Source organism: Schistocerca gregaria, chromosome 2 (genome assembly GCF_023897955.1).
Source record: "Schistocerca gregaria isolate iqSchGreg1 chromosome 2, iqSchGreg1.2, whole genome shotgun sequence".
NCBI classification, from domain to species: Eukaryota; Metazoa; Arthropoda; class Insecta; order Orthoptera; family Acrididae; genus Schistocerca; species Schistocerca gregaria.
The window spans coordinates 776,733,007-776,759,647 of NC_064921.1; the positions used below are offsets into that span (position 1 = coordinate 776,733,007).

General features: G+C 41.3%; 1 protein-coding gene across 9 annotated transcripts in view; it reads left to right on the forward strand.

The window, feature by feature from the left end:
* Positions 1-26,641, forward strand: part of LOC126335019 (ryanodine receptor) — a 691,249-nt gene that overhangs the window by 274,402 nt on the left and 390,206 nt on the right. The window lies entirely within an intron of this gene.

Below are 26,641 nucleotides of genomic sequence, written 5' to 3' on the forward strand. Positions count from 1 at the left end.
CTTCTTAAAATCATCCCACATTTCTCCCTGAGAAAGAAATTAACTATTTTGAAAGTTAAGAATAGTTCTTTTCACTTTTAAATGTTTCTGTCAGCAATACTAGAAGTTCATCCCATGAAGGTAAGTGTTTGCCAGGCTTTCTACCTCCTTGCAATTTTACGTATTGTGTGAGTGAATACTCCTTTTGTCACAACAGAGAGAGGATTACCAGAAACTAGCAAACAAGACAGTTTTCTCATCTCTTTCAAAGAGGCCCCCGTATATAGTATTTAGTTGTTCACACTTGTCAGCAAATTGTTAGCTTCCTCCCTTTCTCTATGTATGAGCACCCAAGACCCTCAAAATAGCTGGAATGCTTTTGTAACAAGGCCTTCATTTTCACATTTCTCCAAAAGGATAAATCAGCATGAGTCAGGCTGTGGTTTGGTTAATGGGGATGTGAAGGATAAAACTGTAACTTGTCTGGTCTGAAAACAGTGTGTTGAACTGTGAAACGTTTTTTTACACAGCTGCTGCCCTTTGATTAGATAAAACAAAAAGTGGAGGGGGGGGGGGGGGGTGAACAAGGTAATTCTTCATCTGTGTCCAGCCAGTCCCTATACATGCATTCATGTCTCACACTTTGATGTATTACTCTGGTATTTCTCTACCTCTTTTTGTTTCCTCCTTCCCATGAACTGTATTATGCATCTCATTAAATCTGTTGTTTGTAAGTTTCTCACCAATTAAATAACACTTATTAATGTTGCATACTGTTTTTTTTTATAGGCAGTAAACAGGGCTTCTGTTATCACCTGTATCCCAAACCATGTTTCACATTCTCATCCTCTGTGTATGCTGTATAGTATTTTATTTTCCCATTTCTCTAGAAAACAGCAATAAACAACCCTCCGCATGACAACATTGTTTAAATGACAGCTGCATTGTTATCAGCCAGCCTTTTCTGTGTAAATCAAAAGCAAACTTAGTTTTCTGATGTTAATTGGCATGTAAGTACCAACAACAAAAATTAAAAGAAATCTGTAAAGGCGGTGATGGAGAAATAAAATAAGTATGTGTGGACATTAAAAGAAAAATTAGAATTAATTGAAATATTTGAGAACTGATGCAGCACTAAGTGGTGATTATGGTACTGGAATGCAGACTATTCTGGACATTAAAAAGAGTAAACAGAAAATACAGGATTTTTGTCAGTAAATGTGATTCTAGTTCTAGACCATCTACATGAAAAAGATGTTAAGAAAGCTACATTTGTTAAATTAAATGCTGTTCTTTTGCAGTGGTTTAGCCAAAAATGAGCCGAAGGTGTCAGTATGTCAGGCATGATGTGTATTGAAAAAGCAAATTTTTTTCATGAACTCTAGGGTTAGAGGTAAAATTTAATACCTCATCAGGGTGGGTAACCAGATTCGAACAATATCACGGGATTTGTGAACTTACCATGTCAGAAGAACAGCTTAACTCAAATGTTGCAGCAATTCACTGAAGAATTCCAGAAACTTGTGGAAGAAAAGAATTTCACACCTGACCAAATTTATAATACATCATCATCATCATCATCTTGGACAGTTTCCAACCCCTGGCTGGGTCTATTTGCAACATAGGCCTCTCCATCGTTTTCTGTCTTGACATCATCTCTTCGTCTTCATCTTGTTCCAGTCTTCTCCTTTCTTCTGGACGCATTCCTCCACTCCTTTCAGCCATCTGTTTCTCAGTCTTCCTCTTGTTCTCTTTCTTTCCAGTTTCATATTGTGTATCCTCCTGGGTATCCTCTTCTCCTCCATTCACTTAACATGCCCATACCATCTCAGCCTTGATTTCTCTATCTCCTCCTGTAATGGTTTCACCTTCATTAACACACTCATCCTCTCATCTCTTAACCTGTCCATCTTTGTCACTCCAATACTGTTTTTCAAGAATTTCATCTCACTAGCTTGTACTTTGCTTTTCTCTCTTCCTTTCATAACCCAGGTTTCGGATGCATATGTCAGGATCGGGACATAGTATGATTGGTATATTACCTTTTTACTGATTTAGGGTACATCCTAGCTCCGTATTAGGCTTCTGACACACTTCCGAAATGCTTCTGTTTTTCTCCCCTGCCCGTTTATTTCTCTGTTGTTTCTTTCCATCTTCCTGTATCAGGCTTCCTAGTACTTGAAGCTCTCCACTCTCCTCAATCATTCCCCACCAGTTGTTATTCCAGTTGTGCCTCTCTCCTTCATTCTTGTTGTGATAATCATCTCACTCTCACTTATACTAAATTTCATCCCATATCCTTTTACTGTTCGTTCCCATACATCCAACTGCTCTTGTACTTCCTCCTCCTGATTTCCACCAAATCATCTGCAATTACCATACCTTTCATCTTTCCTTCACCAATTACTTGTTCTGCTGTACTCATTATATCATCCATCTCTACAATGAAGAGTAATGGTGAAAGTGCTCTTCCCTGCTTGAAGCCATTCTTCTGTTCAATCCAGGCTGATCTCTCTCCTCCCACTTTCACACAGCTCACACTTCCATTGTACATTTCCCTTATCCTCCAAATAATCTGTTTTGCTACTCCTCTGTTTTCTAGGGCTTTTCACACTTTGCTTCTATGTACACTATCATATGCTTTTTCAATGTCCAGGAAGGTCATTAGTAGAATGATCTACTCCATATTCATAGTGCTGTTCCTACAGTTGTCTTACAGCAAAAATTAGATCCACCATGGACCTTCCTGTTCTGAAGCCATGCTGCTCTTCTCTCTTCCCTCCTAATTTTGCCCGAATTCATGCTTCCAAAATTTTCTCAAAAATATTTGCACAATGATTCATCAATATTATCCCCTGATAGTTCTTGCACTCTTTTCTTGCACTCTTTTCTATTTCCCTCCTAAAGATCGGGACAATTATTCCCTTCTTCCAGTTCTCTGGGGTCATCTTTTGTCTCCACACAATTTTCATTACTCAATATAGCCATTGTATCCCCACCTCTCCTGCTGCTCTCACCATCTCTACACTTAGCTCATCCATATCTGGTGACTCCCCTCCCTTCATCTTGCCCATTGCCTTTTGCACTTCTCCCCATATAAGGTCTTTTTCTGTGTGCTATTCCCCTTCTTTTTTCTCCTCGGCTTGTTGCTCCTCATCCAGGTGTCATCAGGTTTAGGAGGTCTTCAAAATATCCCTTCCACATATTCTTGAGTTCCTGCTTATTCTCTACATCTTGGCCATTCACCATTTGGGCATAATCTGTCATACTGTTCTTTCTCTTACTTTTAATCATTCCATATAACACCTTTTTTTGAACGTTCACTATCCTCCTCCATCATTCTGGTCCACTGTTCCATCCACTTTCATCCTCCACCACCACTACTCTTTTTGCTTCTTTCTTTCTTGCTTGATACTCTTCTCTCGTCTCTACTGTTCTCTTCTGGAACCATACCCCAAAGACTCTAGTCTTCTTATGTACTGTATCCTCTGTTTTAACATTCCACCAGTGTGTTTCTTTCCATCTCTTTTTGTTGCTTGTCCTTCCACATATTGCTTCTGCTCCACTTACTTATCTTCCCCTTTCCTCTTCTACCATTTTTGGTTCATTCTTTGGGATGCTTTCCTATACTAATTGTATTGACTGTAGCCTGATTTTTTCCTCCTTCAACTTCCATACCCTTATATGTCCTTCCTGGTTTTCTGTCCCTTTATTATCTTAGTCCTTCTCAGGTTCATGGTTGCTATCCAAGGCCTCTGATGATATTACCTTAATGTCAATGATATTCTTATTCATCTCACTATCACACTATCGTACAGGAAGTAGTCAACTATCAACTTTCTCTTTAAGTCTTGACTGTACCATGTAATTTTGTGGCTCTTTTCCTGAACCAAGAGTTCCCAACCAGCAAGCCATTCCTTTGACAGAACTCAATAGTCTTTCACCTTCCTCATTTTGGCAGCTCCAACCCTCTGGTCCAAGCATACTTTTGTAGCATTGTCTTTCTCTACCAATGTGTGCATTTAAATATCCCATTACTATCTCATTCTTCCTTCCCATCTGCATCTGCATCTGCATTTCATCTTCAGACTCTTGCTTCTCCTCAGAAGTGCAACCCACCTAACCCACCTGTGGCACATATACTTGTATTACCTCTATGGTCATCCCTTGAGTGATATTTTGATCTTCATCATCCTGTCACTTATTCTCTTCACTTCATCTTTTAATTCATCTCTTAATACTGTTCTCACTTCATTTCTCCTTCCCTCCTCATTTCCACTCCAGTACAGTTGGTAACCTTTCCTCAGTTCTCTCCTTCCTTCTCCTTTCCATCTTGTTTCAGCTAGTCACTTATTCTCTTTACTTCATCTTTTAATTCATCTCTTAATACTGTTCTCACTTCATTTCTCCTTCCCTCCTCATTTCCACTCCAGTGCAGTTGGTAACCTTTCCTCAGTTCTCTCCTTCCTTCTCCTTTCCATCTTGTTTCAGCTAACCCAAATAGGTCTAATTTCCTTCTTTCCATCATGCTACAAAAGTGGTCTGTATTGGAAATGTCTACCAACCAGAACCCTTGATTTTAAGAGCGAAGTTCATGCTCCTGGATATAATTTGTTTAAAGAACACACTGCAGCTTTGTGCACTGCTAATGCTTCTGGGAACCAGAAAGTGAAACTACCTGTACTAGTGATTAGAAAATAAAAAATAAGCCCCGAGCATTCAAGAACGTCACAGCTAAGGACATCCCTTTGCATTATTACAACAAAAAAGGAGCATGGATGGATAATGAAATTTTCAAATACTGGTTCCACACACATTTTGTATTATGAGTTTGGCAATTTCTAAAACTGAAAGGATTACCACAGAAGTCTGTTCTATTGTTTGATAGTGCCCCCTTTATATCCAGATGAGATGATTCTTGTACCTGTTGATGGCCTCATTGTAACTAAGTTTTTACGTCCTAATGTGACTGGTATTACATAGACAAAGGACCATGCTGTTACTGCAGCAGTAAAACAGTGCTATCAGGCTGGACTACTGAGAATGCTGGTTGATGAGGATAATTTGGTGGTGTTCTGGAAGAAGTAGGCAATTCTAGATGCTATACACAAAATTTCTGATGACTGGCAGTAAGTCAAGCCATACACACTAGTTTGTTCATGGAGGAAAATTCTTCCAGATATAGAAGAAAGTGAATTTCAAGGTTTCAGTGATGAATAAATAGTAGATAATGTATCTGGCAACAGGTTTAAATGGTTTTGAAGATGTCGATGAAGAAAACTTGAATGAGTGGCTGAAGATCAGCGCATGGTAACCCAGTTTCCAGTACATGAGTGACGCTGTAATTGTGATTGCTACTTCACAACAAAACAAAGAAGAGGATCGTGAAAGTGAAAGTGGGGATGGAGACAGTGACCTTCTCGGTCACTGTAGCGTGTTGCAGTATGTTGATACTCTTCTAGATTATATGGCCCAGAGGTGTTTTCAGTACAGTGACATTATTGTCGCAAGAAAAATTTGAAATGCTATTTGAAGAAGTATCAATTCCTCTCAGAAGCAGACCGACATCACAGACTATTTTAAGAAATAAACAGGCCTACAGTATCTATCCACAGAATTTAGATAAATTTTTGAACAAATAATTTATGTTTGAAAATATCTGAATTATTTGTGTTTTTTGTTATTCATGCATCTTCTCCCCCACATTTTCCCAAATAATTTGGAGTATACTGTAGTTTTATTTTGTGACATGTATGTAGTAACATGGTCCAATAAAATTTGGAAGTGAGATAAAAAATTGTACATTACATTATGAAAAGGATATATTCTGGCTCACCATAAAAATGACATGCTGAGTTGCAGACAGTCACAACAAAAGGACTGTTACATAAGTAAATTTTTGCTAAAGCTTTTTTTTCAGAAAAGAAAGGAAAACACAAACACATTCACACAAACAGGTTCATCTCATGCACACATGATCGCTATCTCCGGTCACTTTGGCTGGAGGGGTGAAGTGGTTTTCTTCTTGGTTTAGGGTTTTTGTAGCTGCTGGCTTGCTCCTTGTAGCTGAAGCTGAGTCTGAATACTTCATGAGATCTGTCACCCGACAGAACATCTGACATATTTACCTTTTTCTTTTAATCTGGTTGCTGTAGTTGATTCTCTTGAAGTAGAGGTCCTGCTAACCAACGCCTCTGAAATCTCATGTGTAGCCAAGGAAAGGTTTCACTTCTTCACATTCTGCAGCTGTTATTGGAGCAAAAGAAGAAAACTTCTACTCATACCATGAAAAAGCAAGTCTACTACTCTTTTTTTTATAAACATATATAAACATATATTTCCGTGAATTGGTGTAAAGATCATTAGTGTGACTCACGAATTTGAGTAGAACACATCTTTACTTGTGAAATACTCAACATGGCAATCAAGATTAAAACATAATTCATTTGTCACAAAACCATATTGTCTTTTTGCTTTCATTCTTGAAGAGTGTGGCTGCTCTTTGACAGTCTAGCCGCCATCAAGCTGCGATGCCAGAACATAAAATACCCCACCAACTGCAGGTGAGGCTGTTTATTTGTTATCACACCTAGCCATTTTCTGGAATTCCACATCTCCCATTTAATGTCTGCACATACGAAAACAAACACCCGCACACAGTATACGTTTCGCAACTTACCCCCTAGTTAATAACATTGTGTTACAATCATCTTTCCTTGTTCCAAACAAGGAGTGTGAAATTTAGTTTGCCTAAATGGCATGTAACACTTGATATTACCCCACTTAAAGGAAGGATGTGGGGACCTCTCTCCCCATTACCATTCAACTGTAAACAGCCTCATTACTTTACTGCTACAGCCATTTTATTCTCTACTATCTGTTAAGTCTATTCAATTATAGAACTAGTTTGGAGAAAACCTTCATAGTGTGACAGGTCATTCCCTCCATGGGTTCTCCTGACCATTCCTTCTATGGGTTTATCTAACCATACCTCTCTCTCAGCTACATTAAATGTTGCAGGTCATTCCTCGCATGGATTCACCTGACCAAGTATAGGCCATTCCTCCTGCAGATCCACATACCCATTTCCTCTTCAACACCTTATCCACAGTTACTAGGTGTTATATCCTTTAATCACCAATAATTGCATGAATATTTAAACACTCTCACTTAGAGACAATAGCTGGTTACATGATAACAACTCAGTATCTCTTATTCGACTGCCGTGCCGTGACATGCGGCCGGCGCCGTTCGTAGCTAGGTGGCACTCCCGCGCTCAGCCGAGTTGCGGAGCACCTCTATCGCCATTTGTGCATACTGTCGTGGCGGCACTGTTAAATGTCATGGCACTGTCACAACCGTTGAAAAAAAAAAAAAAAAAACACTCACTTCCCTGGAGACATGGAGAGTGCGGAGACATTCATGGCCTCTTGTGAGGCCCCGAGAAGATCCCGCGGAGAGACACAAGAGTATTGTCGTAAATGTCCAGGACGGAAGTTCATGCATGGAATGTGTGTGCTGGATGAGATGATGGGTGAAAACTCCGGAGCAGCATCCATAGGTGTCGTGGACTTGGGGATGTGCTCCAGCGAGATGGGTCTCGGAGAAGGCGGCGTCGCGACTGGGGCCGGTTCCAGCGTACCGCGAAAGCGGAAGCAGTAGTGACGTCGGCTGCATCAACATGTACAGTAGATTGGCAGCAGCGACAGGACTGGCTTCTCGGGCTGGTGGAGGCAAAGGAAGGGGCGGTGGCACCAACGTGGCTACCACTCGTAGGCGCAGCTGGTCGTAATGGTGAACAACCATGCTGTTGTCGGTACGTATTTCACAAAGCCGGCGGCCGCGAAGAGCCTTGACCACCCCTGGAATCCATTTAGGGCGAGATCCATACCCTTGTGCTCACACGTCGGCACCCACCGAGTATTTTCCCGCACTAGGGGACACAGCACAAGGCCTGACAGGGTGAAGTAGGTGCAGTAGAGTGCGCGGTTGGCGGCCATGCAAGAGTTCAGCAGGGCTGCGATCACCTAGAGGCGTTAAGCGGTAAGAACTCAGAAATTGCAGCAGAGCGTCATCTGTGGAAAAATCACTAAGGAATTTTTTCATCTGGCTTTTGAAAGTGCGGACAAGGCGCTCAACCTTCCCATTCGATTGCGGATGGAAGGGCGGTGCTGTAACATGATGAATCCGTTGTCCAGTGCAAAAGTCACGGAAGGTCTGTGAAGAGAACTGAGGGCCTTTGTCCGTGACGATCGTGGATGGAAGACCTTCTAGCGCAAAGATTTTGGACAAAGCCAGCGTCGTCGCCGCAGTGGTTGGCGACGGACATCGAACAACAAACGGAAACTTCAAGAAGGCGTCAATCAACAGTAGCCAATAAGTACCGAGGAAGAGGCCAGCAAAGTCAGCGTGCACCCGTTCCCATGGCTGCGCCTGATCAGGCCATGGAGAGGGCATTGTACGAGGTGCAGCCAGTTGTTGAGCACACTGACCACACGCAGCAACCCTGTGGGCGATGTCCGAATCAATACCGGGCCAATAAACGTGCCTGCGGGCCAAGGACTTAGTGTGAGAAATACCCCAATGGCCTTCATGCAACAGGTTGAGATCATCTTTGCGAAGAAAAGCTGGCACCACGGCCCGTGGAGATGCGCCATCCGTGGCCAGAAGAACAACACCATCACGAACAGACAGACGAAGGCGCAAGGCATGGTAGTTGCAAAGAGCTTCCATTGCCCGGCCCTTGGTCCTGTCTGGCCAACCCCATTGAGCAAAACCGATCACCTGACGCAGGACCGGGTCCTGCGCAGTAGCTGACATGACCTGCAAACCTGTAAGTGGAAAACCCTCGACCACACGACGTTCTTCCTCATCAATGTGGAAACAGAGTAGTTCATCACAATCGGGTCAGGGCCCATCGGCAATCGCGGCAATGTGTCAGCGTTGGCGTGCTGGGCCGTGGGGCGATAGTGAATTTCATAGCGAAAACGAGACAAGTATAAGGCCCAACATTGCAGGCGGTGAGCTGCCTTATCCAGAAGCGACACCAATGGGCTGAACAGAGAGGCCAGCGGCTTGTGGTCGGTGATGAGGTGAAACTTAGAACCATACAGAAAAACACTGAACTTTTTTAGAGCATAAATGATAGCGAGTGCGTCGTTTTCGATTTGAGAGTAACGCTGTTGCACATCGTTGAGGGTCTTGGAAGCATAGGCAATGGGTCGTTCCGACCCATCCTCATACCGATGGGCGAGAACAGCCCCTAGGCCATACTGTGACGTGTCAGTCACCAGAGCCGAGTGCTGACCCGGACGGAATGTGGCAAGACAAGGTGCCGACTGCTAATGAGCCTTCAGGAGGACAAAAGCCTGCTCACACTCATCTGACCAACAGAAAGGGACGTTTTTGCGTAACAGCTGATGAAGAGGATAAGCTACCGCCGCCGCGGATGGAATGAATTTGTAATAATAAGCAATGTTGCCTAGAAACGCCTGAAGTTCTTTGACCATAGATGGCCTGGGTAGAGTGTTAATGGCTGCAACGTGCTGACATAGAGGACGTATACCCTCACGGGACAAGTGGAAACCAAGATACACAATAGAGGGTTGGAAGAACTGTGACTTGTCCAGATTGCACCTCAACCCAGCCAAATGGAAAAAACGAAACAGTGAGCGCAAATTGCGAAGGTGCTCCTCAGTGGAGGCCCCCGTGACAACAATGTCATCCAGATAGTTTATGCAGCTGGGAACAGAAACTGTGAGCTGTTCCAAAAACCGCTGAAAAATGGTCGGCGCGCTAGCGACACCAAATGGTAACCTCTGGTACTGATACAGCCCACAAGGAGTGTTGATGACGAGAAATTCCTTGGAAGAAGCATCCAACAGCAACTGATGGTATGCCTCCGATAAGTCGAGTTTGGAAAAGAACTGGCCCCCAGCAAGCTTGGTAAATAATTCCTCAGGACGGGGAAGAGGATAAGTGTCAATGAGGCTCTGAGCGTTGACAGTGGCTTTAAAATCACCACACAATCGCAGACTACCGTTTTGTTTAGGAGGTAACAGGAAGGAGAATCCCTGAAGCTGTTAACCTGTATATCTCAGCCTTGACAGGTGCATGCAACGCCACCAGAATAGGGCATGCCCGGAAAACTTAGGGCGAGCTGTAGGTTTAAGAGTAATGTGGGCTTCAAAATCCCTGGCACGACCCAGACCAGCAGAGAACACGGACGAAAATTCAGAACACAATCCATCCAGCTGTTGATATGGAATATCCTCAGATATGAGGTGGACATCATCATCAATGGAGAACCCGAACAACGGGAAAGCATCATAAACGAACAGGTTTTCAGTGCCCGCATGATCCACCACATAAAACATGAGGGGCCTAACAACAGACTTGTAGGCAGTGGAAGCATCAAACCTGCCAATGATAGGAATTTTCTGTTTATTATAAGTTCTCAGATTTCGCGTAACTGGAGACAAGGGAGCGGAGCCCAACTCCAAATACGTGCGAGAATTAATGAGAGTTACTGCAGACCCAGTGTCCACTTGCATTCGAACAGTAACAAACAACTTATTTGTTTGAGAAAGCACACAGTTAACATCCATGTCCGATGCCTCTTCCTCATCGACAGGAACTTTAGGGGACTGACACACAGAAACAAGGTTGCCTTTTTTCCTACGTGAATTACACGTGGCCCAACGTTTTGGACATGCGGCCCTGTCATGCTGTACGAAACAATGTGGACAAGAAGGAACTGCGGAACGAACATGCTTCTGTGGTTGCTGTTTTCGCTGCGAGCGTTGCGGCCCAATGTGATGTTGTTTATGCGAGTGAACCGCCGCCACATCTTCGTTCTCCTGTGAAACAGGCAAATTGTCCATGTCGAAAGTTGACTGTACAGCGCCTACATCACACCACGCGTCTATTTGCCAGCCAGCAGCGTGAGACACTTCAAAGGATTGAGCGATGCTTAGAACTTCCGACAACGACGGGTTTGGCAGTTGTAGGGCACTTTGCCAAACTTATTTATCAGAAGCAAGCCGTAGAATAGCATCCCTAACGATTGAATCAGCATAAGACTCATGATCAGTGTCCATGACAAATTGACATTTCCTACTCAGACCTTGTAGTTCCGCCGCCCAAGCTCGGTAAGATTGATGAGGCTTTTTACGACACCGGTAGAACGCCACATGGGCGGCAATGGCGTGGGTGCTTTTTCGGTAATAGTTAGACAATAAGTCACACATTTCTTGGAAGGACAGAGAGGCAGGTTCCCACAGAGGGGCTAACTGAGATAGCAGCTGATAGATCGGTGGGGAAATCCAAGATAGAAATAACGACTTACACATAGGAGCGTCGACAACGCCGAAAGCCAAGAAGTATTGCCGCAAATGCTTCTCATAAACCTCCCAGTCTTCAGCAGCCTCGTCATATAGAGGGAATGGAGGCGGAGAAGAGGAAGACAGACGATGAGTAAGCGACGTTGACAATGCCTGAATAGCAGCCGTCAACTGTGTTTGTTGTTCAATGATCGCTTGCATAAGGTGTTCCATGTCTGCCCCGTCACGAACACACAAATCCACAACGCAGTGAAAATATCCAACCTTGTCGCCAAAAAGTGTTATAACCTTTAATCACCAATAATTGTGTGGATATTCAAACACTCTCACTTAGAAACAATAGCTGGTTACAAGATAACAACTCAGTATCTCGTATTCAACTGCCGTGCCGTGACATGCGAACGGCGCCGTTCGTAGCTAGGTGGCGCTCCCGCGCTCAGCTGTGTTGCGGAGCGCCTCTATTGCCGTTTGCACGTACTGTTGTGGCGGCACTGTTAAATGTCGTGGCACTGTCACAACACTAGGCCCCTTTTACTATCTTTTCTCTTCTAATTTCTTTTTGTTTTTTCCTTACTCTTGTTTATAACACACACACATCAAAAAAAGTTTTGCATCAACCCGGTTCCCAGAACTCCTGAAGATAGACATTGACGGTGGATATTATATCACAGACACTGTCCATTTGAGTTCAGAGAAGTCACTAAACCTGCCCAAAGATGTAAACAACCATGCATGAGCAGTGCCTGTTAGATGAAGGGGGTCCGACAGCTGATCAGTTCCAGTCATTCCACCAGGAAGGAGGTGTTGTCTGTAGTTGAACCATGCCTAGATGATCAACACCACAGTTTAATTGCGCCCACATTATTACTTTGAGCCAGGAAGGGCTCTCAACAAGGTAAGTGTCCAGGTGTCTTAGAGTGAACAAAAGTAATGATGTTCGGACATGGAAGAGATACAGAGAGACAGGAACGGTCGATGACAGGCGTCGCTCAGGCAACCCAAGGGCTACTACTGCAGTGGATGACTGTTACCTACGGATTATGGCTTGGAGGAACCCCGACAGTAATGCCACCGTGTTGAATAATGCTTTTCGTGCTGCCACAGGACGTTGTGTTACGATTCAAACTGTGTGCAGTAGGCTGCATGATGCACCCCAACTGTGCACATCTTGTGAACGACCTCCTTCAGGATAGCGACATCACTCAACTAGAGTGGCCAGCATGTTCTCTAGACATGTACCCTATTGAACATGTCTGGGATAGATTGAAAAGGGCTGTTTATGGACAACATGACCCACCAACCATTTCGAGGCATCTACGTCGAATCGCCATTGAGGAGTGGCACCATTTGGACTAACAGTGCCTTGATGAACTTGTGGACAGTATGCCACAGCATATACAGGCATGCATCAATGGAAGAGCATGTGCTACTGGGTATTAGAGGTATTGGTGTGTACAGAAATCTGGACCACTACCTCTGAACATCTCACGGTATGGTGGTGAAACATACAATGTGTGGTTTTTATGAGCAATAAAAAGGGTGGATATGATGTTTATGTTGATCCCTATTCTAATGTTCTATACAAGTTCCGGAACTCTCAGAACCGAGGTGATGCAAAGCTTTTTTTGATGTGTGTATATAACATCACTATGTACACATATTTCTCATGCTTATGTATCTTGCTTCTACTTACTGATACATATAGCTTATCCTTTACTTTACATATCTAAAAACAAAGTTGATGTGACTTACCAAACAAAAGCGCGGGCAGGTCGATTGATACACAAACAAACACAAACATACACACAAAATTCAAGCTTTTGCAACAAACGGTTGCTTCTTGAGGAAAGAGGGAAGGAGAGGGAAAGACGAAAGGATGTGGGTTTTAAGGGAGAGGGTAAGGAGTCATTCCAATCCCGGGAGCGGAAAGACTTACCTTAAGGGGAAAAAAGGACAGGTATACACTCGCACACGCACACCGCATCCGCACATACACAGACACAAGCAGACATTTGTAAAGGCAAAGAGTTTGGGCAGAGATGTCAGTCAAGGTGTACTTTCTTATAATTTCTAAATTCAGACAATACAAAAGATTCTGTTCCAGGTATTTCTTGTGAATACAACAGGATAATGTTAGCACTTCATCTCCTGTTATTATTCTTCATCAACCTTCTCCTTGTTGAATACTAGTTATCAAACCTTCTTGTTCTCTAGTTAAATTGTAAGATTTTGATTCGTATTCAGCTAACATGCCATCAGTTTGTCATGCCTTCCATCTCCTCCTTGGACTCATCTCCCCTACACTGTGTAGTGTGACTAACATGTGTCACTCCACTCTAAAAAGAAAGTCCTGTTAGCCTATTATTACCATGATACGACAGTGCAATCCTACTGTTGTAGGCTGTAAATTTTACTATATACACTGTAAAAAGAAGAGATCCTATGACATGAACTTTGCATATGGGCAGAGGGAAGATAGATTTGGTACTCCTTATGGTGAAGTAAGAAAAGGAAGTAGAGAGACTGGTACATTAGGATCAAAGAAGAAAAGAAGACAAGTACCCCACAGATGGATTCCCTTACCACCCCCCACCCCAGGGACCCAGTTTGCTAAGGTACTTCACAAGGCACAAGAGGGAGAAATTGTTTGGCATTCTCTTCAGAACAGACTTGCCATGGCTTCACCATGGCAGGCACCCTGAAAACTGGTCCTAACAAAACCCTAAAACCCTATGAAATAAAATTGAATTTTTGTTGTAGTCTTCAGTCCTGAGATTGGTTTGATGCAGCTCTCCATGCTACTCTATCCTGTGCAAGCTTCTTCATCTCCCAGTACCTACTGCAGCCTACATCCTTCTGAATCTGCTTAGTGTATTCATCTCTTGATCTCCCTCTACGAGTTTTACCCTCCATGCTGTCCTCCAATACTAAACTGATGTTCCCTTGATGTCTCAGAACATGTCCTACCAACTGATCCCTTCTTGTAGTCAATTTGTGCCACAAACTCCGCTTCCCCCCAGTTCTATTCAATACCTCCTCATTAGTTATGTGATCTACCCATATAATCTTCAGCATTCTTCTGTTGCACCACATTTTGAAAGCTTCTATTCTCTTCTTGTTCAAACTATTTATTGGAAATGTTTCACTTCCACACATGGCTACAGTCCATACAAATACTTTCAGAAACGACTTCCTGACATTTAAATCTATACTCAATGTTAACAAATTTCTCTTCTTCAGAAACGCTTTTCTTGCTACTGCCAGTCTACATTTTATATCCTTTCTACTTTGATCATTGTCAGTTATTTTGCTCCCCAAATAGCAAAACTCCTTTACTACTTTAAGTGCCTCATTTCCTAATCTAATTCCCTCAGCATCACCCGAGTTAACTTGACTACATCCCATTATCCTCATTTTGCTTTTGTTGATGTTCATCTTATATCCTCCTTTCAAGACACTGTCCATTCCATTCGACTGCTCTTCCAAGTCCTTTGCTGTCTCTGACAGAATTACAATGTCATCGGTGAACCTCTAAGTTTTTATTTCTTCTCCATGGATTTTAATACTTATTCCAAATTTTTCTTTTGTTTCCTTTACTGCTTGCTCAGTACACAGATTGAATAACATTGGGGATAGGCTACAATGCTGTCTCACTCCCTTCCCAACTGCTGCTTCCCTTTCATGTCCCTTGACTCTTGTAACTGCCATCTGGTTTCTGTACAAGTTGTAAATAGCCTTTTGCTCCCTGTATTTTACCCCTGCCACCTTCAGAATTGAATAGACAAGTATATTCGCGTAAGTCATCATCAGGTCTACTCGTTGGTCTATACTTGATAGAGTTGATATCACTACCCATGATTAGCCTCCCATAATTAAGAGTTGCTATCACTACACATGATTAGCTTCCCATAATGAAATTCAAATAAGAACCCAACCATTCTATTCTTTTTTATTTATGTTAAAAATGTACACAACCAGTAACTACTTATTCTAAATTCCAAAATATTTAGCTTACTATATTCCTAGCTTATGCAAAGACCTTCTGAGTTAAAGCATTTCTCTACGAGTGTCATGGTGCTATAACTCCGTCTACTTTCTGTTATGTCACGTGATAATAGAGCTAAAATTGTTCTTATTCTTGGCTTTTCATGTGCTACATGAATGTGATACTTCTTCAAAAGTTTCCTTGAAATGTTAATTTATAGTTAAGTTTGTTAACTAAGCTATGGCTATCTTCATAAATGTACCAATACAATCATTACTGAATAAATGCTGGACTGCACACATACAGGTGTTGGAGTCTTACTTTTTTTTTAGTTCTAATTTGGGAAGAAGTGGTAGAAGAAGGTATAGTAGTAATAAAAGACAATAGAATAGTCAAAGAAGATAGAAATTGCCCCAAGGAAACTAAGATAGAAGTACAGAAACAATTTAACACGGCCGGTTGGTGATTGTCAATCCACCGAATTTTCAAAGGGTGCAAACTCCCCTGGAACCTTAAATCTTTTAATCATATCTATGTTGTACAATCCTTTATCTTGCCCTGCATCAGGGTCTATTAGATATACTACTTTTGGATGTGGTATATTCTGAACTTTAAAAGATCCACTGTAATGCTGAAAAAATTTGCTCATTTCCTTCTTTAAATTTGAACTGTGATGAAAATCACATACTAATGTTGTTTTCTTCAGTCCATAGACTGGTAATGCAGCTCTCCATGCTGCTCTATTCTGTGCAAGCCTCTTCATTTCCGAATAACTATTGCAACCTAAATCCATCTAAATCTGCTTAGTGTTTTCATGTCTTTGTCCCCCTCTATGATTTTTACCCTCCACACTGCCCTCCAGTACTAAATTGGTGATCCCTTGATGCCTCAGAACATGTCCTACCAACTGGTCTCTTCTTCTAGTCAAGTCTTCTCCCCAATTTTGTTCAGTACCTCCTCATTAGTTACATGATCCACCCATCTACTCTTCAGCATTCTTCTGTAGCACCACATTTCAAAAGCTTCTATTCTCTTCTTGCCCAACTATTTATCACCATGTTTCACTTCCATAACTGCCTACACTCCATACAGATACTTCCAGTTAAGTCTTCCTAGCACTTAAATCTACACACGATTGTAACAAATTTCTCTTCTTCAGAAACACTTTCCGTGCCGTAGCCAGTCTACTTTTTATATCCTCTCTCTACTTCAGTTACTGTGCTTTCCAAATATCAATACTCATTCACTACTTTAAGTGTCTCATTTCCTAATATAATACCCTCAGCATCACCTGATTTAATTTGACTACATTCCAATATCCTCGTTTTTCTTTTGTTGATATTCGTCTTATATCCTCCTTTCAGGGCACTGTCCATTCCATTCAGCTGCTCTTCCAGGTACTAAGCTGTCTCTGACAGAATTACAATATCATTGGCTAACCTCAAAGTTTTTATTTTTTCTCCAGAGTTTTAATTACTACTCCAATTTTTCTTTTGTTTCCTTTACTGTTTGCTCTATACACAGGCTAAATATCAGGGATAGGCTACAACTCTGTCTCACTTCCTTCTCAACTGCTGGTTCCCTTTCATGCCTCCTCAACTCTTATAATTGCCATCTGTTTTCTGTACAATTCGCTCCCTGTATTTTACCCCTGCCACCTTTAGGATATGAAAGAGAGTATCCCAGTTAACATTGTCAAAAGCTTTTTCTGAGTCTACAAATGCTAGAAATGTAGGTTTGCCTTTCCTTAATTTATCTTCTAAGATAACTCATAGAGTCAGTATTGCCTCACGTGTTCCAACATTTCTATGGAATACAAACTGATTTTTCCCATTGTTGGCTTCTACCAGTTTTTCCATTCATTTGTGAAGAATTAGAATACTAATACCAGATCATTTATTTGTAAGTTTGGTACAATAGCCTCCTCAGTCAAAGTTCTGACTATTTTTTGTGCCAGTGTAATCTGGTTTTCTTGTACTTTCTCTTGTAACTTTTCCAAGTCAGTTGCCAGTAAATTTGGCATGTAAGCAATTTTAACAAGTGCTCTTCTATAAAGATTGTATTCATAATTTCTACAGGAGCTAATCCTGATGACATATGTAGTAATTCATTAAGGATTACTGGAAATTCTGCCACTGGTTGTGCCCAGGTAGTGTGTGCCTTGTAGAACAGTACGTTTTACGCAACCATCCTAATTCCCTCATAACACATTCACAATGATTGATTTGTGAACTATACTTGGATGTAGTTAAGTATCTTACCCCTTCCCAAGCCAAGAATTCCTTAAAATTGTTGCTAATAAATTGTGGGCTATTATCAGTTAATAGACGTCATGGTTTACCCACATCTTGAAAACAGTCTTGCAAACAATGCATTACTGTATTGGTATTTTCTTGTTTAATGGAATGTTAGAAAGAGAGTTAGTATTAAGTGCTTCTACTTTCTCTTTTACAGTAAAAATTACTATTTCATGTGATCATTCCTCCAATTTAGATAGTGTTTTTAGTGTGTTAACTATTTCTGTAAATTATTTGTGTTGTTCTGAAGCAGTTACACCCTCATTTGTGTCTTAGATTTGCTCTTTAACCTGGGTGAACTCTCTAATGGCAAACTGACCTACTTCGTTAATTTTACTATCTAATTCTTTGAGTTGCTGTTTTACTTCTAAATCGTATTGCTTATTGATCTCATCATTCAACTCCTGAGGCAATTGGATCAAAGCACTTGCAGTGTTAGTTAATTTAGCTTCTATTTCCTATTTGACCTGTTCTATTATCTCTAATTTTACTTCTTCTTTTGTATTTTCTACCTTGACAGACACGTCATTATTTTTGAACTCAATTTTGTTAGATAGTTCCTTCATATTCTAATACTTTGTTACATAATTTCTTAATATTAGAATCTACTTTGTCATATAATTCCTTCCTAGTGTCAGGTAATTCATTCATTCTCTATTATGTACCCTCTATCACATTTTTCTTAACACTGAAACACTGTGTCATCATCAAGATGAAATAAATAAATAAATAAATAAAAAGCTGATTTCTGTATTTTCTGAATAGCTCACCCTTTCCAATTAAATGCACTTTCTCATTGTTTAGCCGATGCAACCACATCTAAATGATGATGTACTGTGATGATTTGCACCGCTTGGCGCAGCCGATATCTTGAACACAGTAATAGGTTGTACAGCAGCACCCCTGCAACTTTGCTCAGCTGCTACTATGTCCTCGCTGATGTCAAGATTCAAAATCTTTGCCGTACCCTCCAAAAAATTCTTCTCCTCCAAACATGTACAGAAATTACTACATCATAGTTAAAACATTCTTTTATTCATGTCTTGACATTGTTTACTTGACACATAAATATAATTGAAGTTGCCATAATACTTTTACCACAATGTTATGAGTATAGTTTGTCTTCAGATTTTGTGAATTGTTCTGATGTTTCTCTTCACTTTCTTCTTCACAGATCATTACTGAGTTTTATGCCTGTTCACTTATAGTTTCTCCTTTTGTTTAATTTTCATTGCTCTTAGCAATGTCATAATTTATCACTCATTGAATTTCAAGATTTTGCAAATTTATAGCTGTTTATTTTCTTCCATTTGATCCAATACTTCATATCCTACACACTGGGAGCCAAATGAAGTGTTTTTCTTATTGGTTATACGTAGCTGCCTGCTTGCTCCTTTACGATCTGCAACTGTTATTGGAAAAAGGAAGAAAACTTCTACTCATATCACGAAAAAGTGTGTCCATTATTTTCCTTTTAAAACATATATTCCCCTGAATGGGTGCACAGATCATTAGTGTGTCTCACGAATCTGAGTAGAACACAACTTTACTTGTGAGATACGCCTTGAAGGCTTAGCATGACAATCAAGATTACAATATAACTCATTTGTCACAAAACAGTCTTGACTTTTGTTTTCATTCTTGTAGAGTGTGGTTGCTCTTTGATGATCAAGCCACCACCAAGCCATGATGCCAAAATGTGAAAGGCTCACCCCACAGCAGGTGAAACCGATTATTTGTCATCACATGTTGCTGTTTTCCCATATTCCACATCTCCCATTTAATGTGCGCACATATGAAAACAAACACCCGTGTGCACTATGTGTTCTACGACATACTACCTACTTAGTGCCATTCTGTCAAGATCAGCAGTGTGTAGCACTTCAGCAGCTGGAGATAGTGGTCATTTGTTTGTGAGGTGTGCCTGTTTGTGTGAATGTGTATGTGTGTGTGGGGGGGGGGGGGGGGGGAGTTGTTTTCTTTTCTTTTCTGAAGAAGGCTTTGGCCCAACACTCTATGTGTGAAGTGTTTTTGTTGTGCATGTCTGCTATTCCGCTTGTCATATTCATGGTGAACAGCAGTCTGTCCTTTTCATGACACTGTTGTTAAGTTGCATCCTGTATATTCATGCTAATCTCAGAAACTGGTATTGGGGTTTTGATCTGGTTTTCACCTACAGACACACTGATTCACAAGGAAGACTTTTGTGTATAATTTATAAATATTTCATAAAACTATGTGAATTATGATGAATTGAACTTAAGTTGTAAAAATGATGCCACTGCCACCTTGTAAGCATCTGCCATAACTCGTGAGAGCTGCAGTGCCTTGAGGCAGCAGAAACTATAACCAGCTTTGCATCTGTTATGCTCTAACGGTAGAGTGTTTGTGAGAAACCAGAAGGTTGTAGGGTCTAATCTGGGCTCGGTCACTTTTTTTCACTCTGCCTTTTAATCTAGCATTCACCTCTCAGTGATGTGGGAATTCACTAGAAACAAAATGTGGCTCAGTGTCCATGTTACACTGTACATAAGCATCCGGCCTGATCACCTACATCCATTTGTGTCCATTGTGCAGTCCGACAGACTTGGACAATTCTAGCAGGACAATGCGACACCCCACTGTTCAGAATTGCTACAGAGTGGCTCCAGGAACACTCTTCTGAGTGGCCATGAAACTCCCCAGACATGAACATTATTGAGCATATCTGGGATGTCTTGCGGAGTTATGGACAGCCCTGCAGGAATCATGGTATCAATTCTGTCCAGCATTACTTCAGACGTTAGTCAAGTCCATGCCATGTTGTGTCGCAGCACTTCTGCATGCTGACGGGGGCCCTACACAGTATTAGGCAGGTGTACCAGTTTCTTTGGCTCTTCAGTGTATAAAGAAAGCTTTTTGCAGATGACTCAGCTTCCAGCTGTCTGCTTTCCTAGATGTAAACACAATTCTCTGCACAGTGTAGCAAAAGATATTATTTGTTTGAACACTTTTGAATTATACAGAAGACTGATGATTTTTAACCAGTAGTTTCCATTCATTATTTGAGAACAGTTGCATAACAAAATAATATGTGGTGTTTTATTTATTATGCTTCAAGTAAAATGTTTTCCAAAAAAGTATTTCAACAGCTTTGCTTCATTTACATACAGTATATTCTTTCAGCAACACAGCATATTACTCAGAAGTCTGAAGGTGGCAGGGGTAAAATACAGGGAGTGAAAGGCTATTTACAATTTGTACAGAAATCAGATGACAGTTGTAAGAGTCGAGGAGTATGAAAGGAAAGCAGTGGTTGGGAAGGGAGTGAGACAGGGTTGTAGCCTCTCCCCGATGCTACTCAATCTGCCTATTGAGCAAGAAGTAAATGAAAGAAAAGTTCGGAGTAGGTATTAAAATCCATGGAGAAGAAATAAAAACTGAGGTTCTGTCAGAGACAGCAAAGGACCTGAAAGAGCAGTTGAATGGAATGGATTGTGTCTTGAAAGGAGAGTATAAGATGAACATCAACAAAAGCAAAACGGGGATAATGGAATGTAGTCGAATTAAGTCGGGTGATGCTTAGGGAATTAGATTAGGAAATGAGACACTTAAAGTAGTAAAGGAGTAATGCTATTTGGGGAGCAAAATAACTGATGATGGTCGAAGTAGAGATGATTTAAAATGTAGACTGGCAATGGCAAGGATAGCGTTTCTGAAGAAGAGAAATTTGTTAACATCGTGTGTTGATTTAAGTGAAAGGAAGTCGTTTCTGAAAGTATTTGTATGGAGTGTAGCCATGTATGGAAGTGAAACATGGACGATAAATAGTTTGGACAAGAAGAGAATAGAAGCTTTCCAAATGTGGTGCAACAGAAGAATGCTGAAGATTAGATGGGTAGCTCACATAACTAATGAGGAGGTACTGAATAGGATTGGGGAGAAGAGGAGTTTGTGGCGCAACTTTACTGGAAGAAGGGATCGGTTGGCAGGACATGTTCTGAGGCATCAAGGGATCACCAGTTAAGTACTGGAGGGCAGCGTGGAGGGTAAAAATCGTAGAGGGAGACCAAGAGATGATACACTAAGCAGATTCAGAAGGATGTAGGTTGCAGTAGGTACTGGGAGATGAAAAAGCTTGCACAGGATAGAGTAGCATGGAGAGCTGCATCAAACCAGTCTCAGGACTGAAGACCACCATACACACATGCATATGACTCAACTTTGAACTTGCTGTTTTTCTTGTACTAAGTATGTGAATCATGGGAGTATGCGTATGTAAACAATTTAGTATGCATTGGAGGCTCACTGAGATAGTGCCGACAAAAGAAAAAGATAAGAAAAAAAACATATATGTGTTTACTTTTCTATTTATTTGGTTTTTTGTTGGTGCCATCTTAGAGAGCCTTCTATACATACATCCATGATTCGTATATAACATGATGTGCTCCCGTCATTGCCATGAGATATCGCTCCAAATTCCATATGGAAGACACATTAATGCCTCTAGACAACTTTGATGGTGTATGCTACTTACATCGCGTAAGTAATACGAAAGTGATGTTATTCAATTACTTATCATTGTCCTCTGAATTTTATTCATGGCCCCCAAAGTACATTATGCCAGTTAAGCTGTCTGGTCATAGATACTTAATGTGACCTGTGGGATGCCAAGCCTGACTAGTAGTATGAATATAAAAATTTTTACCTGTAAATGCAAGCTGCCATAAAATGTAGCCATAGGATTCTTCCATCTTAATAACAGAGGAATACTCCATAACCCCTTGCTTTCAGCCGTTCGCTAGTACCAGCACAGCAAAGCCGTTTTGGTTAATGTTGCAAGGCCAGATCAGTCAATCATCCAGACTGTTGCCCCTGCAACTACTGAAAAGGCTGCTGCCCCTCTTCAGGAACCACACGTTTGTCTGGCCTCTCAACAGATACCCCTCCGTTGTGGTTGCACCTACGGTACGGCCATCTGTATCGCTGAGGCACGCAAGCCTCCCCACCAACGGCAAGGTCCATGGTTCATTTTTCCCGAGGACATGCAGCTTTACTGTATGATTAAATGATGATGGCATCCTCTTGGGTAAAATATTCCGGAGGTAAAATAGTCCCCCATTCGGATCTCCGGGCGGGGACTACTCAGGAGGATGTCGTTATCAGGAGAAAGAAAACTGGCGTTCTACGGATCGGAGCGTGGAATGTCAGATCCCTTAATCGGGCAGGTAGGTTAGAAAATTTAAAAAGGGAAATGGATAGGCTAAAGTTAGATATAGTGGGAATTAGTGAAGTTCGGTGGCAGGAGGAACGGAATGGACAGTGTCTTGAAAGGAGGATATAAGATGAACATTAACAAAAGCAAAACGAGGATAATGGAATGTAGTCAAATTAAATCGGGTGATGCTGAGGGAATTAGATTAGGAAATGAGACACTTAAAGTAGTAAAGGAGTTTTGCTATTTAGGAAGTAAAATAACTGATGATGGTCGAAGTAGAGAGGATATAAAATGTAGACTGGCAATGGCAAGGAAAGCGTTTCTGAAGAAGAGAAATTTGTTAACATCGAATATAGATTTATGTATCAGGAAGTCCTTTCTGAAAGTATTTGTTTGGAGTGTAGCCATGTATGGAAGTGAAACATGGACGATAACTAGTTTGGACAAGAAGAGAATAGAAGCTTTCGAAATGTGGTGCTACAGAAGAATACTGAAGATAAGGTGGATAGATCACGTAACTAATGAGGAGGTATTGAATAGGATTGGGGAGAAGAGAAGTTTGTGGCACAACTTGACTAGAAGAAGGGATCGGTTGGTAGGACATGTTTTGAGGCATCAAGGGATCACAAATTTAGCATTGGAGGGCAGCGTGGAGGGTAAAAATCGTAGAGGGAGACCGAGAGATGAGTACACTAAGCAGATTCAGAAGGATGTAGGTTGCAGTAGGTACTGGGAGATGAAGCAGCTTGCACAGGATAGAGTAGCATGGAGAGCTGCATCAAACCAGTCTCAGGACTGAAGACAACAGACAACAACAACAACAACAACTCCATAACCGAATAAACTGATGTTTTTTTCACAATTTAGAAATGACATTTTGTCAACAATAAGTCAAACAAGGAAACAGCTTAAAAACAAAGGCACAACACAATGTCAGCAATGTAGACCAAAGAACAGTATATACACTTTTAATTGTTATTTTAAATCTATGCTTCCCATGCAGCCCCTCCCCCTTCTTCTCCCCGTCCCGTGATAGAGCATGGCTCCTGGAATGATTGACCACCTCTAGCACAAAACTGCTGATGTCGGTGGTATTTTCTGAGTGCTTGTTTGCTGAGGTAAAGGCAACAGTGGGGTTGTGTGACCAGACCAACTACTGTGTTGGTTCAAAGTCCTTGATGTTGAGTCCTTGGTTTCCTGAGAGTGTGAAGGGCCATGTGGTGTCAGAAAATATGCTGCCTTGACCAATTCTACTGATACTGTTAGTGGTTAGCAGTTGCTCATTATTTTCACCATATGTTCATTACATTTGAGTGCTTGGAAAGGTCCAGAGTGTGCATAAGTAACCTTGGGAACACTCCATGTGTCCTTAGCATCATACGCAAGCACAGGTCATGGCAGGATGCTGTGAAGGTTATCACTTAGAGACATGGATCTTTATTGTCGCAGAAAAAATGGCAGCTCTGCATCAGCTGATAGCTGTTGGGGGAAGGAAGGGGGAGGGAACCTCCAAGAGTAGGCATAATGTCTATCTATGAACCATTTCCACTATCAGCACTCCAATGTCTGGTTCCAAAGACATGCGGAGGCCCGATAGGACCAGTGGCAGCTGTTCTCATGGCACATAAATATGGCTTTTAACATCTTATGCCAGCACTGTACTGCCCTGTTGCTTATGGGGTGGTAACTAGTCATATGGTGTTCCTGGAAACCACACAACTTGGTCAGTTTGAAGAACAGTGTCAACTTAAATTGGTACCCTTTATCTTTGTTATTGTTGTGATCTTGAGTCCTGAGACTGGTTTGATGCAGCTCTCCATGCTATTCTATCCTGTGCAAGCTTCTTCATCTCCCAGTACTTACTACAACTTACATCCTTCTGAATCTGCTTTGTGTATTCAACTCTTGGTCTCCCTCTACATGAAATGGACAGCGAAAACAAGAAATTTGCATAATTAAAAAGCTTCTTTCTGTTGTTTCCATTAGCATAACACTGACTGGCATCATCTCATCCCAGTGTGTGTACCTATCAACAACCATAAATGTATATCAGAAGTGTATATCATACATGTGTCTTTCATCTTCTTCTTCACCAGATGTAAAGGTGATGCCCACAGGCTGTCAGATTTGCATATAATACCAGGTCGTAACAGTGCCTTGAATTCTGCTTTTACCGTGGAAGAATGATCTGGTGCCAATCTCTGAGACTATTAAGAGATTGATTGGCTGGATGTTATGTTATATGGTTCACTGTGGTAGATAGTACTTTACATAAGCTACCAATAACTTCCTGTTTGGTCTCTGGTGCGAAAGAACTATGGGGTGAGGTGATTGTGTTGCAGCACTTTCACCTATTTCACTTGTAACCACCTCACTCCCCATCTTGATCAGAGCCATACAGAGATTTATTTACTATCCTTGGTGGTGACTGTAATCTACTCCTAATATTGGGTCAGTAACATTTGCCAGCATGAACCTCCATTTTGAACTTTATGCTGAAACCCATGCTAACTGTTAGTACATGTTCACCATATGTTGGAATGGACAAGTTGTTGCCTGTGGTAAGGTGGAGAGATGCATTAGCTGGTGCAGTTTTACTCTGTCTGTGTGGCAGAGTACTTACATCTGAACCTGAATTGATAAGCTAGCAATGATTTACTTGCCTGTTCATCACCTACAAATGGCTTGATACTGTAAACAAAAATACTTGATTTGCTGCACTTAAGGCCGTGATTGATTTGTCACTGATAACTGAACAACTTTCAAGCAAAGTGTCTTGCTCAAATTTTGGTTATGTCATCAGTGGGCTAATGATGGCTCTTCATTTATTATTCAGCTTTTTTGTGATACCGTGTGGTCCTCTGCATCAACTGCAGGCCGCTGAAGACCTTTGTAAATGTGCATGGACCTTGTGGTCTGATCACCAAACTGCATGTGGTATTAGCACTTTGGGTGATGTTGTTTCCCTTGTGCTACTTGGTTATCCATTTGGTTCTGCTGGCAGAGTGAGTTACTTTCTTCTTTCTCTTGCCTGGTATGAGTCCCCTTGAGTCTGTTTCAATAACAGCTTTTGAAGTGTGTCCATGTGACAGTGTAGACTTTGGAGTTGTTCATTATTATTCAGTTGTGGGTCATGTTGAATAGCTGCAGTCCTATCTGAGCTGATGTCGTTACTTGCTTGCATCACCACCAAAGTGTTTGCCTTTTCCATCACTGCATCAACTTTCCCTGCTGATGATAGTAAAGAATGTATATGATATTTTCCCACACATTTTTACTGATAATGGCAATTGTGTTAGCCAAATGTGACATAGTTTTGCATCAGTCATTGCTTATTTATCTATGATGTTTCTCAGGTGCTACTTGAATTTCAGCTGTATTCTGTCACCGATAAGTTGAAACTGAAATGTTTGTTGTGTGCTGTAGTTCATTGATTTACACATTCGGCTGATGAAGGTGTCCCTTGAATGGGAATATTGCTGTTGTGAGAGCTGCTTTAATGTAGTGTCCGATACCATTGTAACTACGCAGCCATCTAAGCTGTAACTGCCATGGTAAATTTTGAACGGTCACTAGTAACATCATTTTGCGTGAACACAAAGTCTAACTTTGCAATCCACAGCTCTGGTTTCTCCATAGGAATTTAGAAATTTGGACTTTTCATGTGTGGTTTATAAACTATGCCGGTTTCAGCAGATGAATTGTTTGTAATATTTGTGGTCCATCTCACCGCTTGCGGAAATAGCTTAGTGTGATCGTGTGTAGCAATTTGAGTTTGGATCTCAATAATCTGCTTTTTCAGATCTTCCTGTAGTGATATGCAGTCACTGTTTGACTTTCT